This window comes from Taudactylus pleione, unplaced genomic scaffold (genome assembly GCF_031769625.1).
Source record: "Taudactylus pleione unplaced genomic scaffold, aTauple2 ptg001919l, whole genome shotgun sequence".
Lineage (NCBI taxonomy): Eukaryota > Metazoa > Chordata > Amphibia > Anura > Myobatrachidae > Taudactylus > Taudactylus pleione.
In genome coordinates, this window is record NW_028286316.1 from 164,100 (window position 1) to 178,645 (window position 14,546).

Below are 14,546 nucleotides of genomic sequence, written 5' to 3' on the forward strand. Positions count from 1 at the left end.
CTTATGTCTATTTATATCACATTCATTGGTGATCCCAACACAGATCTTTCATAGAGAATATTATCTGAATCTATAGAGTATAATGTTTGTACACATTGCTAGAATCCTCATAAAGTTCCTATATCTATTCTGCAGCTCATATACTCTGTGGTGTCTACAATGTATCATATATTATACTCCTCATATGTATACTGTATCTATTCTGCAGCTCATATACACTCTGTGCTGCCTACAATGTATCATTTATTATACTCTTATGTATACTATATCCTATCTGCAGATCATATACACTCCGTGGTGTCTACATTGTATCATTTATTATACTCCTCATATGTATACTGTATCTATTCTGCAGCTCATATACTCTGTGGTGTCTACAATGTATCATATATTATACTCCTCATATGTATACTGTATCTATTCTGCAGATCATATACACTCCATGGTGTCTACAATGTATCATTTATTATACTCATATGTATACTGTATCTATACTGCAGCTCATATACACTCTGTGGTTACTACAATGTATCATTTATTATACTCCTCATATGTATACTGTATCTATTCTGCAGCTCATATGCACTCCGTGGTTACTACAATGTATCATTTATTATACTCCTCATATGTATACTGTATCTATTCTGCAGCTCATATACACTCCGTGGTTACTACAATGTATCATTTATTATACTCATATGTATACTGGATCTATTCTGCAGCTCATATACACTCCGTGGTTACTACAATGTATCATTTATTATACTCCTCATATGTATACTGTATCTATTCTGCAGCTCATATACACTCCGTGGTGTCTACAATGTATCATTTATTATACTCATATGTATACTGTATCTATTCTGCAGCTCATATACACTCTGTGGTTACTACAATGTATCATTTATTATACTCCTCATATGTATACTGTATCTATTCTGCAGCTCATATACAGTCCGTGGTTACTACAATGTATAATTTATTATACTCCTGATATGTATACTGTATCTATTCTGCAGCTCATATACACTCCGTGGTTACTACAATGTATCTTTTATTATAATCCTCATGAATACTGTATCTTTTCTGCAGATCATATACACTCGTGGTGTCTGCAGTGTATATAATTTATTATAATCCTCATATGAATATGAATTGTTATTTTCTATGGTTTTCAGGTTAGCAGTGCTGAGCGTCTGAATTAAGACTCATATACTGCAACTCAGTCAACCTCCACGGGGCCACAACACCAGTAACAGGGCTGGTGATTTTGACGGGTCTCGGTTGGGCTTGCTAGCAGCGATGCTGGGACCCGAAATGCAACTGGATGCATGGAGATGTCCAGTAAGGCGATTCCTCGCTTACGGGGAATCGCACACAGCAGTCCTTGCTTACGGCACTGGAGACACACCGGAAGGCGCTGCAGTCAGGGCCCAGACCGCCAGCGTCCTCACTAGACCATCGGGTTCCTATCATTTTACGCTGGGGCCTGGCAGCAGATGCCCATGAGGCCAGCGTACCCAGCTGGTTGATGCAGCTTAGGGGAGGTAGGTGCTCCCCCGGCAGCTCCTCCCCTCGACCCAGATCCATCAAAGGTTTTAGTGCATCTGGATCGCTCCTACTACCCTCCTTGTGTATATGAGACACTCAGAATCCACTAAAGGTGCACTAAAGCAATTTGGTCTCAGGAGGTTTTGGGTTAGTCTCCCTGTATACCTCTCTTCCTGGGTCAGGTATGTGGTGCTCTATATCCTACCAAGCCTCAAGTTCGAGTAGTTGATTCAGAGTTTTATGCACCTAATTTCCATATGCATGGTATGTGACTAACAGTGTATGTATTAATATCACTATAATGTAGAATATAATTCTTAATAAACCAATGTGTATACAAATGAATATTACATTCTTATTACAGCATTAATATATAAATTAATTGCTTGTCCCAGAGCTGGTTTTTCCAGATGAATGGAATAGCCATCTCACAATATAATTTAATGAGCATTTGTATACATATAGCCAGCCTCAACACAAAAGGCCAGGTTCCTGTTGTAACACAATTAGATGTTCACAGAACTAATCCCCAAATAGGCTATTCCCTTCTAAAGAGGGTAATAGCTGGGGGTTGGAAGCCAAAAGGAATGTAACAAGCACTTGCAGAGCAGACACACTTGGAGCAGTACACAGAAGGACATGTTCACTCAGACTGTTGCAATCAGACGAGGAGGATGAAATTTCAACACTCCTCAATGGAGAAGCTGGCCTCTTACCTACCTGGTGGATAAGTATCTGTCTCTCCAACCACACATGGCTTACAGGGAAGATGTTGAAATCATGTGTTTTAAGGATTAATGGTTAATTAAGCTTTGGTTAAATAGGTGTAAGTCTGTGTTAACATTTAATAATGTAGTGATTTGTAACAGTAGTAAGCTATAGGGGTAAGTCTGTGATGTAACATGCAATATGCTGTAGTGTACATTAGTCTGTTCATACTTGTTGTATTTGGTAAAGAAAGTACTGTGTAGGGGGCAACATGCCGGAAAGAGATTTGTAATTGAGTTTTTGTAATATTCTGTGAAACAGAACTATGGTATTTGTAATGATTGGTGTAGTTAGGATTAAGATGGGAACTGGTTGATATAATTGATTGATGTCAGCTGGTGATTGTAGTAAAGGAAAATGGTGACAGCCATGTGCTGTTCCCTTTTTTTTTTTAAATTCTTTATTTAGAAAGCTCATAAAAATAAAAAGTAATATAGAAAAATACAGATATAATAAACAGTAAGTAAGAAACATATGGGGGGGAAGGGGGTCAGCAGAGGGAGTGGGAGGGTATTGGGAACAGGACTATCAAGAGAATCAAAATACCATAAAAAAAATAAAAGCCAAATACTGGACAAAAAGTATTATAAAGTAGAAAGAAAGAGAGAAAACGTGTCAGTTGGAGTGCTGTTCCCTTTTGTGATATGGGCCTTGAAACATGTGCTCCACCCTCCTCCCACTGAACCATGTGTATAATGGAGACTGCAGTTTGTCCATGTGGTTGGTGGATGCTGGCAGTATTAGGATAGGATTGTGTACTATGTGTTATATCATGGAAGTTGAATTAATAACAGGTTTGAATGGGATAAGGGTGACCCCCACATACCAAGATGGAGTCTGCAGTTTTGTTAAATATGTCTGCCACCATGTGGGTTAGACAATGGCATTACATGTGTTTCTGCCCTTCCCCAAGCCCCACGGGGATTGTGAGGTCTGTGTTGGGACGATATTGTTGGACATTGGAATCAGCTTGTGTTGTGCATGTTGGAATACTAAATGGTGCAGTGTTTGCCTGATGTATTAGCAATTGGCATACAATATTCAGTTTACATGTTCATAATAATAGTAGGAATTACTGGATGCATTACGTGGATATTCCAGGGCTAGTTTTATGTGAGTTTTCTAAATGGAGTATATTATTGGAGTCTTCAATGAGGGTTTCTCTTACATTCAAAATGGAGTTTTGTCTAGGGACCATGAGATTTAGACAATAGGACATGGGCCATACCATCCCCCTCACACTCTCACCATGCTTTCTCAGCAGCCATCTTGAATTCATTCTCTCTCTTTCTCTCTCATCACTGATTTAATTAATACTGTTATATGAGAATTGACTTGGTGAATATAAAAATACTTTACTTTATCACATATTGTGTGCAATGTTATTGTTCTAATGATCCAAATGATTTAAAAGGTATATAATTCTGGTTAACACTTTGCAAGTCCACATGTGTGTGTGTGTGTGTGTGTATATATATATATATATATATGTGTGTGTGTGTGTGTATGTATATATATATATATATATATATATCCTGAGATTATTTAATGAAAAATAGAAAATTTGCTTCAGATATATTAGGTTTAAACAGGCAATTGCCTGCAGGTACAAAGCGGAATAAGCACAAGGGGGGGGGATAAAGTGCCCCCTAACAGTGACTGCTAGCTGCTGCCTTTTATTTCTGACAGTTACACCTATCACTGTGTTTCTCCTCATCCCTCTGGTTCAGGTAGATGGGTTTTTCTCTGTGTATTTCACATTTACTAGTATTAGTCATGCTGTCATATAGGCAAAGGGACACAGGAGTTATAACCCAGGTGCTGGTTTCATATAATGTTGGTGGGCTTGTCCCTTCAAGATTTTAGACAGGATGGTTTATGTGCTGTCTGTTATAAAGAACCATATCACCAGCCCCTGTACAGGAGAGCCATCTTGGGTGCCTCCTTGTCTCAGGTGATGACGCAGCTAGTGGATTAGTTGGCTCCTCCCACACTGCCTCCTTTAATGGGATACTCACAGCCTGCTATGTTTGTCCCCCCTATACATCCTTACTGGATGGAGGTTTATACCCATTCGGGTCAGAGTATGGCTCAGTTGGCTGTTGTGAACAGAACGGTAGTCCCTAAAACGCTTATGGGGACATTAATTTTATCAGTATGCTCAGCATGTAGATTCAGATGCATCATCGGAGGAATCAGATGATGCGCTGGATTTTTCTCCAGGATTTTACCCAGGAGAGGAGGACCATCCTTCTACAATGGATGTCTTTTGTTTGGTAAGGGCGGTCAAATGAATCCTAAATATACAGGATGATGATCCGGCTCCTAGAAAGAAGTCTCCAGGAGTTAAACACCAGAAGGTGGTAAAAGCTGAGTTTCCTAAATTGAGGGGGGAAGGGGAGGGTCAGCTCACTGGATGATGGAAAAGGCTTGGAGTAACCCGGATAAATGGAAAGATTAGCATCTTCTTTTTTTTTTTTTTATCCTTTTCCAGCTACTGAATGTACTAAGTGAGAATTCCCTCCTACAGTGAATTCTCAGGTGGCACGTTGCTTATTCTATCAGCATCTTCTGTTAAAGGTCCTACAAATTTAAATAATGTTCTAAAGCAGTATTTTAATCCTCTAGAGCTGTTACTCGACCAGCTATGGCTGGGGTGTGGGTATCCAAGGCTGTTGAAGGTGAGGGCAAATGCTACCAGAGGACAGTTGACACATATCTCCCACGTACAGTAATCGGCCCCTATTTGGGAGAAGCTGCAATAAATGCTGGACTCCTAGCTTCTAAAGCATCAGCAGCCTTGGTTGTGGCGCGTAGAGCCTTTTAGTTAAGGATCTGAAATCCTTACTTTGGAAATATACTTTTGGAGCAGATTGGGTACTGGCTACTCTGGTAGTTTCAAAATTTTGCAGGTCTGCCATCAACAGCCACATTTACGTCTAGGAAGTCTTTGCAGGACCACCAAGCAAGCTAAGAGGTCCTGGTCGCCAGACGTCCCGTTTTTTAGCTGGACGACGAACCCTCTACATGATGGGACAGGTCTCATCCTGGGGGAATACCACATATCATTTTGTGTTAGGAGCTGTGCTATTCCCCCTCATATCACTGTACAGTCCCCTCCCCCAAAATACTAATACCACATATCAGTGTGTGCTGGGAGCTGTGTTATTCCTCCTCATATATCACTGTACAGTCCCCTCTCCCCTATATAATAATAATACCACATATCAGTGTGTGCTGGGAGCTGTTATTCCCCCTCATATATCACTGTACAGTCCCCTCTCCCCCTATATAATAATAATACCACATATCAGTGTGTGCTGTGTTATTCCCCCTCATATATCACACTCCCCTATATAATAATAATACCACATATCAGTGTGTGCTGGTAGCTGTTATTTCCCCTCATATATCATTGTACAGTCCTCTATATAATAATTAGGGATGTGCACTGACCCCCGTGTTTTGGTTTTGGATCTGTATCTCCTTCGATGTTTTGGATCTGGATTTGTGTTTGCAAAACCGCCCTTGCATGTACTGGATCTGTATTTTGTATAAAAGAATTATTAAACCACACATCACATAATTTGGGCTTTTACAGTATTATTAACCTCAATAACATTAATTTACACATTTCCGGACAATTTTGACCACCTCACAATATTTTTTTCATCCAGATTAGGCCCGAAAGTTGCACCAAGCTAGCTGGCTGACTAAGCTAAGCGGCAGCAGTGGGCGGACACAAACGTGCAGTTCTACCCCCAACATGGCACATAAGGAAACATATGTTTTCATTAATCAAGAGGCCTAAGGGAGATGGAGATGTGGTTAAAGGAAAGGTTGATTCATAGTATATTTAATGTAATTTTTTTATTCTGAAGCAAATTTATGAGGGAGAAGGGGAGAGCATGGGAGAACAATATGTCCCATGTTTTGTATACAAAATCAACTTGGTGGTTTTAGAATATTTTTTATACTTAAAGGGGCAAGCAGGAAATGCTGTCTGTGGCCATAAATATTTCAGCATTCAGCCACTGCATGTCAAAGATTGCAGCAGCTAAGTGTTACGGTTCTTGCACAGTTATGTAAGACCTCTAGAGCCAGGGAGAGGATCTTCCACCAATAACACCACCCGCTGTTCCTTTAGTAATTTATCTACACACCGGTACTTAGGTGGCTGCCTGGATTTACGCCTATAGCAGTAGAGGCTTACACAACCAATGAGAGACCGTAGGACTGCTGACCAAGAACACGACAGGGATAAGGAGTGGCAGTCATTCCATTACCGGTACTAATGCGGGTGAATGGTACAATGAGGACGCAGTACTCAAGCAGCGATGGATGACAAGATCTTAGGAATGCCAAGGTGTGGCTTTGAGAGCCGAAGTACAGCTGGAGAGCTAATAGATGTACAAGTTGTGATGCAGCCTTGCAGGCCGAGGTGCGGCTATGACAGTCAAGATGCTGCTTGAGAGCCGATTGATGTACAGGCTATGATGTGGCCTTGCAGCCCAAGTTGTGGCTATGACAGCCGAGATGTGACTTGAGATCTAATTGGTGTAAAGGCTGTGATGCGGCCTAGCAGACTGAGAAGCAGGAACCAGACGGCAGAAAGGAGCACTCGGACACAACAGGAACACAGACTGAAGTGTCTAGAGAACATTGCAGATAGGAATAGCTGTAACCAGACCGACACGGCAGAAGCGGCTGTGGTATGGAGATGCCACGGGCAGCAGAGAGATAAACTGCAACTGCAGAGTAACTGCTTTGGAGAGTCCAAACTGTGAGGACATAGACAGATGGATACATGGCTGGAAAATACACTGGCAGGAACAGATCCAACAGATAGGTACAGGACACAAGAACTGCAGAACTAGGAAGACCGGCTAGAACAGACCAACAAACATAAAATGTCAGACAATATAACCGGCATGAAGTGAAGGCCTGGCTGAAACTTAAGGAATACAGGGCCTCATTCAGACCCACTCGCAAGCGGCTGTCCACTCGCAAGTGGGTCGATGGTGTGCACTGCGCATGCGCATGACGGAGGGAGCTCCGTCGTGCGCATGCGCCAGACGCGACGAGCGAAGGACTTTCCTTCGCTCGTTGTGTCTGATCAAAGGGGGCGTGCTGTCGATGTTGATTGACAGCATGCCCCCTTTGGTGGGCGTGCCGGGGGCGTGCCTGCCAGACGGAGGCGTTTCCAAGGGAACGCCTACCGTCAGAAGCCGGCCCCATTGACATCACTAGTGATGTCAGTGGGAGTGATTTTGGCTCTGATAGAGCCAAAATCACTCCAGGGCTTGTGGTTGAAAACCCCGACCACAGGCTTCTGGTCGCACTGGCGATGGCCGTGATGGTCAAGACCATCGCGACCATCATCCTGCACGCTCGTATGTGCTGTGGGTGGTGACCCACAGCTATACGAGCATCCAGGAGGACGCTCCATTTTTATGGAGGACGGCCCTCATTCAGAGCGAGCGCTCTGCTCAGAGCGTCCGGCTCTGAATGAGGGCCACAGAGTCCAATCAGAGCCATTTCCTGCAGAGAGCTATTCCTAATGACAGGCTAGTGTGCACCTAAGCTACACACAGACAGATGATGATAGTGAGCACCTGAGACTAAACACACAGGAATGACCAGCTATGAGCTAAACACAGAAAAGACAGGAATCCGGCTGCCTGCAACAGAAGCAAGATGGATCAGGACAAGATGCAGTGTCCCAGTGACAAGTATAGCTGGGACCTGCCACCTAGATGATCCGCTGTCACGGATCCTAACACTGTGGCAGTTCAACTTCCAACATGGCACATCAAGAAACAAATGTTTTTAATATTCAAGAGGCTTGAGGGAGTTGGAGTATGTATGTAGTTAAAAGCAGGGAAAGGAAGGGTTGAGTAGTAGTAAACTTAATTTAATTTTTTTTGATTCCGAAGCAAATATATGAGGGAGGAGGGGAGGCAAAGACAAAAAATATTTTACTCATTTACATCAGTCCTTGCCCCAGTGGAGCTTCTCGTGGTTCCAAATTTGTTTAAAATAATTGAAGGTGTGAATAATACGCAGCACCTCTTAAATAAAGTGGACGATTTGGAAAATCGCTCTCTGAGAAATAATCTCCGAATAGTAGACCTCCCGGAACAAATAAAGGGCCCAGAGCTTCTCTCTTTTCTACATAAAGATTTATTACAACTGTTGGAGCTGTCATCAGACCTACTTGACTTTGCAGTGGAAAGGGCGCATAGATTAGGTCCTTTTCATGAGACCAAACGCTTTCGCACATTTATTTTTAGATGCCTTAACTCTGCCCATAACTCAACAATCTGGACTGCAGCTCGCATAAAAGATAATCTTGAATGGCAGAATCACCGTCTGCTGATGTTTCAGGACTATTCAGTTGAAGTGTCCCATGCACGTAAAGAGATGACTCCTGTACGCTGGAAGCTAATAAAAGCTCAGAGGAAATTTGCTCTACTATTTCTGGCGAGGCTTTGTCTATTTCAAGATTCGAATCCAAAGGACTTTACAAATGCTGCAGATGCGTTGGCTTACTTAGAAGAGGAGGCTGAATCCGCAGCTTCATCTATCTGATCCTGCAACGTATATACTTAAAATTAGAACAATAAACAGCATCTACTTAAGTCCAGTCTAATATATCAGTTTGGATGTTTTTTGACTAAAATTTAGGATTATAATATGTTTATCTTCATTTAAATATATGTCTGATATCCTCTTGACCTTTTTTATATAAAATACGTCATAAAGTCAGTTCTACCAGAAATTATGGAAATTATTTTCTAGGAAATTGTGAGTTAGATTGATAATGTTTTCTAGAAACCATTTTTTGAGATGTTAGACAAAAGTGTCACTAAGCAATGTTTTGTTGTGCAGGGAATACTTCTCAGTATTCCAATATGTTAACCACCTTGGGTGGTTTGTTTACAGTTTTCCTAATTACCATTTTTATATTTGTTGGGCTTTCTAAGAGCCTTCTCTTTTTTTCTAATTTTTGTCTCCAATTGTATTATATTTGGTTTTATCTGAGTTTCTTTTTTCTTTTTATTTTTGGGAATCGTTTTTGCAAAAATGTTCTACTCAATAAGCATTCCTTCCACACATTACCTATTGAAATGGGGTCATACTGTCCCTTTGACTGTTATACATGACCTTTCTATAGCTGCACGGAATAAATTGGTTATGAGTCAGGCAAAAATTTAACACCTTTATATAACTTATGTGTGACCTCAATTTGCTCTTGGAACGTACAAGGCATTAATTCCCCGGCCAAGCATCGCAAGATTATTTCATATTTTAATACACAAAGAGCTGTTGTCTCCTTTTTGCAGGAAACATATTTAACAGCCCTAGAACATGAGAAATTGTCGATGCTGGGACAAAAAGTAGTGATTTTTACTTCTTACAATTCTAAATCCCGAGGCGTTGCAATTTTAATACAGAGAAATTTGCCTTTTACTATTTTGCGCCAGCAACCAGATACAGAGGGCCGCTTTGTACTTTTGGTGGTTAAAATATTTGAGTTGACTTATACACTTTGCAATATCTATGCCCTGACAATTTATGACAAGCAATTCTTTATATCCCTGTCTAACATACTAAGTCCGTATATAGACTCTAATGTAATTTTAGGAGATTTAAATATTGTAGCTTCTATTTATATGGACCGTCACTCTACAGCCTCTAACCCTATTACAACCCGCTGAGAGGGTATTCATTACCTTCTTAGACGCATGCAATTAGTTGACATTTGGCAAGATCATCACCCAATAGATAAAGAATACTCTTCTTAGTCAGCCCCCCATTCTACATTCTCTAGAATTGACTATTTTCTTATTTCATCCACATTAACTTTTAAAATAACAGATTCTGGTATAGAGATGGGATTGTCGGACCATGCCCTCATTTAGATTAAGGTAAATTCAATGGCTCCACTGGGAGATTTTAGACAATGGCACTTTCCCTCTTTTTTGGCCTCTTCCATCAAATTCAGAATATAGTGCAAACTGCATGGGACGAATATCAGATGGTTAATTCCCAACATCAACAGAATCTGGCTCTATATTGGCAGGCGGCAAAGGCAGTAATAAGAGGTAAGATCCTCTCATTTGTGGCACATAATTAAAGACATCAGTCCAAGTTGCTGAGGTTGGCACAACTAGAACTGATGAATGCATATGAGTTACTCCATTGTTCTCCATTCCCTCTTCATAAATCCAAATTCAAGGAATGCAAATTGACATTTGATACTGATTCAGTGGATATGAGATAAAATAATTCATAATAATATATATCAATTTCATATTCATGGAAACAAGATTAGTAAACTTATGTCTAATTTGTTGCGGGGTGATAGGACTAATTTGACTATTTTAAATCTAACAGACGAATTAGGCACACCATGTACTTCAGGCCCTACCATTCTAGAAACCCTGCGGGCTTTTTACTCAATTATATTCTCAAGACACCATTAATATACAAAATAAATAAACTTTTTGGGACCCCATAACACTTCCTAATTTAACGGAAGATCAAAACACTTCCATAATCACCCCCATTACTGAAACTGAAGTACTTTCAGTTATTAAGGGTCTCAAATCACTGGGCCCAGATGGTTTTACCGGGGAATTCTATAAATGCCTTAAAAGCTCTATAGTTTCACCATTAACCAACCTGTACAATTCCATACTATCAGGTAATACGCCACCCTCTTATTTTAATGATACTTTTATTAAAGTCCTCCTGAAAACTGGTAAGAATCCCACATTACCCGCTTCTTATCGTCCCATCTCCTTGTTGAACGTGGACTATAACATTTTTACTAAAATTATTGCGGACCGGCTCAAATGGGTGATCCCTACCTTAGTACACCAGGATCAAACAGGATTTGTATCCAACATATGTAAAGTGTTAGCAGTATTGCAACATCTTGAGAAATTTCAAGAAAATGAGCTTCAACTTTTAATTTCATTAGACGCAGAGAAGGCATTCGATTTGGCGGTGTGGGATCATCTGTATGAGATACTCCACAATTTTGGTTTCCCCCCCAAATTTGAAACGTTTATTCAAGTGCTGAATAATTGCTCATCCTCACGAATAGTAGCTAACCATTATCTCTCACTCCATATATTCATACAACGCGGAACCAGGCAGGGCTGTCCTCTATCCCCCCTCCTCTTTGCATTGGTTCTGGAACCTTTGGCAGTAGCTCTAAGATCAGCCAGGAATTTTAGGGGTATTAAAGTGGGTGCGATGGAGCTTAAGTTATCATTGTTTGTGGATGACATGCTGCTTTTCATTTCACATCCGTTTACGTCCATCCCTGCTATTTTACAACAAATTAAACTTTACAGTTCCTTTGCGGGCTATAAAACAAACATAACTAAATCAGAAATTTTACCGTTCACTAAACCTGATCATCTTGCTGGATGCATTATACTAGATGAGGTTTTTTCGATTACCTCTAAATTAAAATATTTGGGCATTCTTATAACGTCATCTATTCATCAAATATACAATGTTAACTTTCCCCCAATTATAACCAAACTTTTACAGAAACTTCAGCATTGGATATCACTGCCGCTCTCTTTATTAGGGACAGCAACAGTTATTAAAAATATTTCATTTCCTAAACTGATGTACCCGCTCCAAATCCTACCCTTGTTTCTCTCCAAAAATGACACTTCTAGATGTACAAAGGCATTTCAGTGATTCTTATGCAACCATAGGAAACCTAGGATTACCTCAGTTACTTCAACCTAAGAGTAAAGGGGTACAAAAAGAAAAATTGAACAATCTCACTTGCGCTCCAGATTTTTTCAACTTCAAATAACGATGGTAGTAATTTTTCCTCAAGCCATAAGACATTCATATAAAATAAAAGAAAATATATTTTTAACAATGGTGTGTAGTTATTTCACAAAAAAATTTTCCAATGGTGATGTAGGAGAAAGGATCAGTGCATATAGGTCCTCTTCAAAGATACATGCTGTACCAAATTCCAGTGAAATAGTTCAAAACGATCCGAGAGACACCCCAAACTCGTGAACAAGTAGGATATATATAATGAATCCTCACATGAATGCTTACTTCAGAAAGGATGGTGCAAAGCACATAAAGGTTTCTTTAGTCCCAATAATATACCAATGTGTAGGTAAGAAATGAATATATTCCAATGAGCTCCAATATAATGCAACGTCAAAAAAGAAAAAATATGGAGAAGGTTGTGGTATGGGTATATTCACACATGTTTATTAAAAACTACAACCAACTAAAACCATAGGTAAAAGGTAGCCATACCATATAATTGACATAAGAAACACTGAAGATGGAACCCGGGTATATTCAGTATAACACAAAATATGGATAGGCTTCCTGAGACCATAGCATAACACTCTTTTCTACGCGTTTCGACGCACTGCGGCATCTTTTTCAAGTAGAGTGTTGTTATGAAAAACTAAAATAAATGAATAATATATTAAGACATAATTCTCATGTCCATATATTATAATAAAAAATGCATCAAACTTATAAGTAATAACTCACCACTCTTTGTAGTTTAATTCCTGAATTGCAGTGTTTGTATACTGAAGCAATCCTGAGTAATGAAAGACACCACCCTAGTTAAATAGGGTAGGGTTGTCATAGCAACCATAATGCCATTGCCATATATGGGCCTATAATTACATCACATCCTCCCATTTAATAGGAAGTAGAGACATTAGGACCACGAGGACTAGGAGAATTCCCGCCCTTAGCGTGTCTGAAATTGTGTGCAACCCGGAATCCCCTCCACCTCATAAGCACGTGGTCCAACAAGAGGTCTGCGCACACAACAACCTCAGTCCCGACCAGCTGAGCGGGCACGGCGGCACCCGTGCTCAGCATGACCAGCGCGACGTGACCAATCGGGGCCTCATAAATAAGGAACTTCCGGATCCGCTACACCTTATGGAACGCAGTCATGCGTTCCAAACTCTAAATCCAAGATGGAGCTGAAAGACCAGGTCTATGTGTAGAGCGTGGAACGTAAACATGCGTTCCATGTCCCAATACCCTGAAGAGGTGAAAAGAACACACATATATACCCGATTTTCATCTTTACAAACTAAATATACATATAATAAATAAAATTACATCAGCAATGATTACAATACATAAATACAAATCCATATATAACATGATAAAAAACATAAATATAAAAATCACCACTTATAAAAACCATCTAATCTCAAATTCATGGTTAAGACCTGTGGGTTTGAGAGTATTCAAATCATGTATATATCTCATTTCTGTTTTCGCCAACCTGATATCCCTATCTTTTGTTCTCCAATTATTTTTAACCCATGCTATCCCAAAAAAACTTTTTAGCCCCTTTACTGATTGATCATGTTTCTCCTTAAAATGTAAAGAAAATGGGTGATTAATATTACCATTAATAATGTTTCGGACATGTTCTGCCCACCTAATTTTAACTCGTCTTTTAGTTTTCCCTATATATGTCATCACATGTACATGTGATAGCATATATTACATAATCCGTATTACACGTAATAAAATCACAAATTTTTACTGTCTTATTTTGAACAATGAACTCAGTAATTTTAGGATAAGGGCTATGACATGCTTTGCACATCTTGCAGTCTCCACATCGAAAAAAAACATTATTTCTAGGGAGAAATCGTTTCCCATCCATAGGCAAGGCACTAGACACAATTTTATCCTTAATAGTCGGGGCCCTTCTATAAATAAATTTAGGCCGTGATGGTAATATTTCCTTCAATATATCATCCTTCAATAAGATGTTCCAATTCTTCTTTACAATCCTTTCAATTTTTCTATATTCCTGATTAAATTGTGTACTAAAGCATATCTGAAAATCTGTACTATTTTCAGTATTGTCATTAAATTTAAGTAATTCATTCCTATCTTTTTTCTCCACATCATCTATAATTTTTTGTAATTGTGTAGATTGGTAACCCTTCTTAATAAAATTATTTTTCATAGAGGCTGCTTGTTCCTTAAATTTCATATTACTAGAACAATTCCGCCTAAGTCTTAACATCTGTCCTTTTGGTACATTATTTAACCACAGCGGGAGATGATTGCTACCTAAATCAATATAAGTATTGCAATCAGTGGGTTTAGTATAATTACTTGTAGTTATTTGACCATCTACCACCTCTATATTTAGATCCAAAAAATGGACGGAA

The 14,546-nt window shown here is 39.6% G+C and overlaps 1 pseudogene across 1 annotated transcript in view; it reads right to left on the reverse strand.

Annotated features, from left to right (window-relative positions):
• The window catches only part of LOC148436177 (uncharacterized), a 74,124-nt pseudogene that overhangs the window by 37,902 nt on the left and 21,676 nt on the right, over positions 1-14,546 (reverse strand). The window lies entirely within an intron of this gene.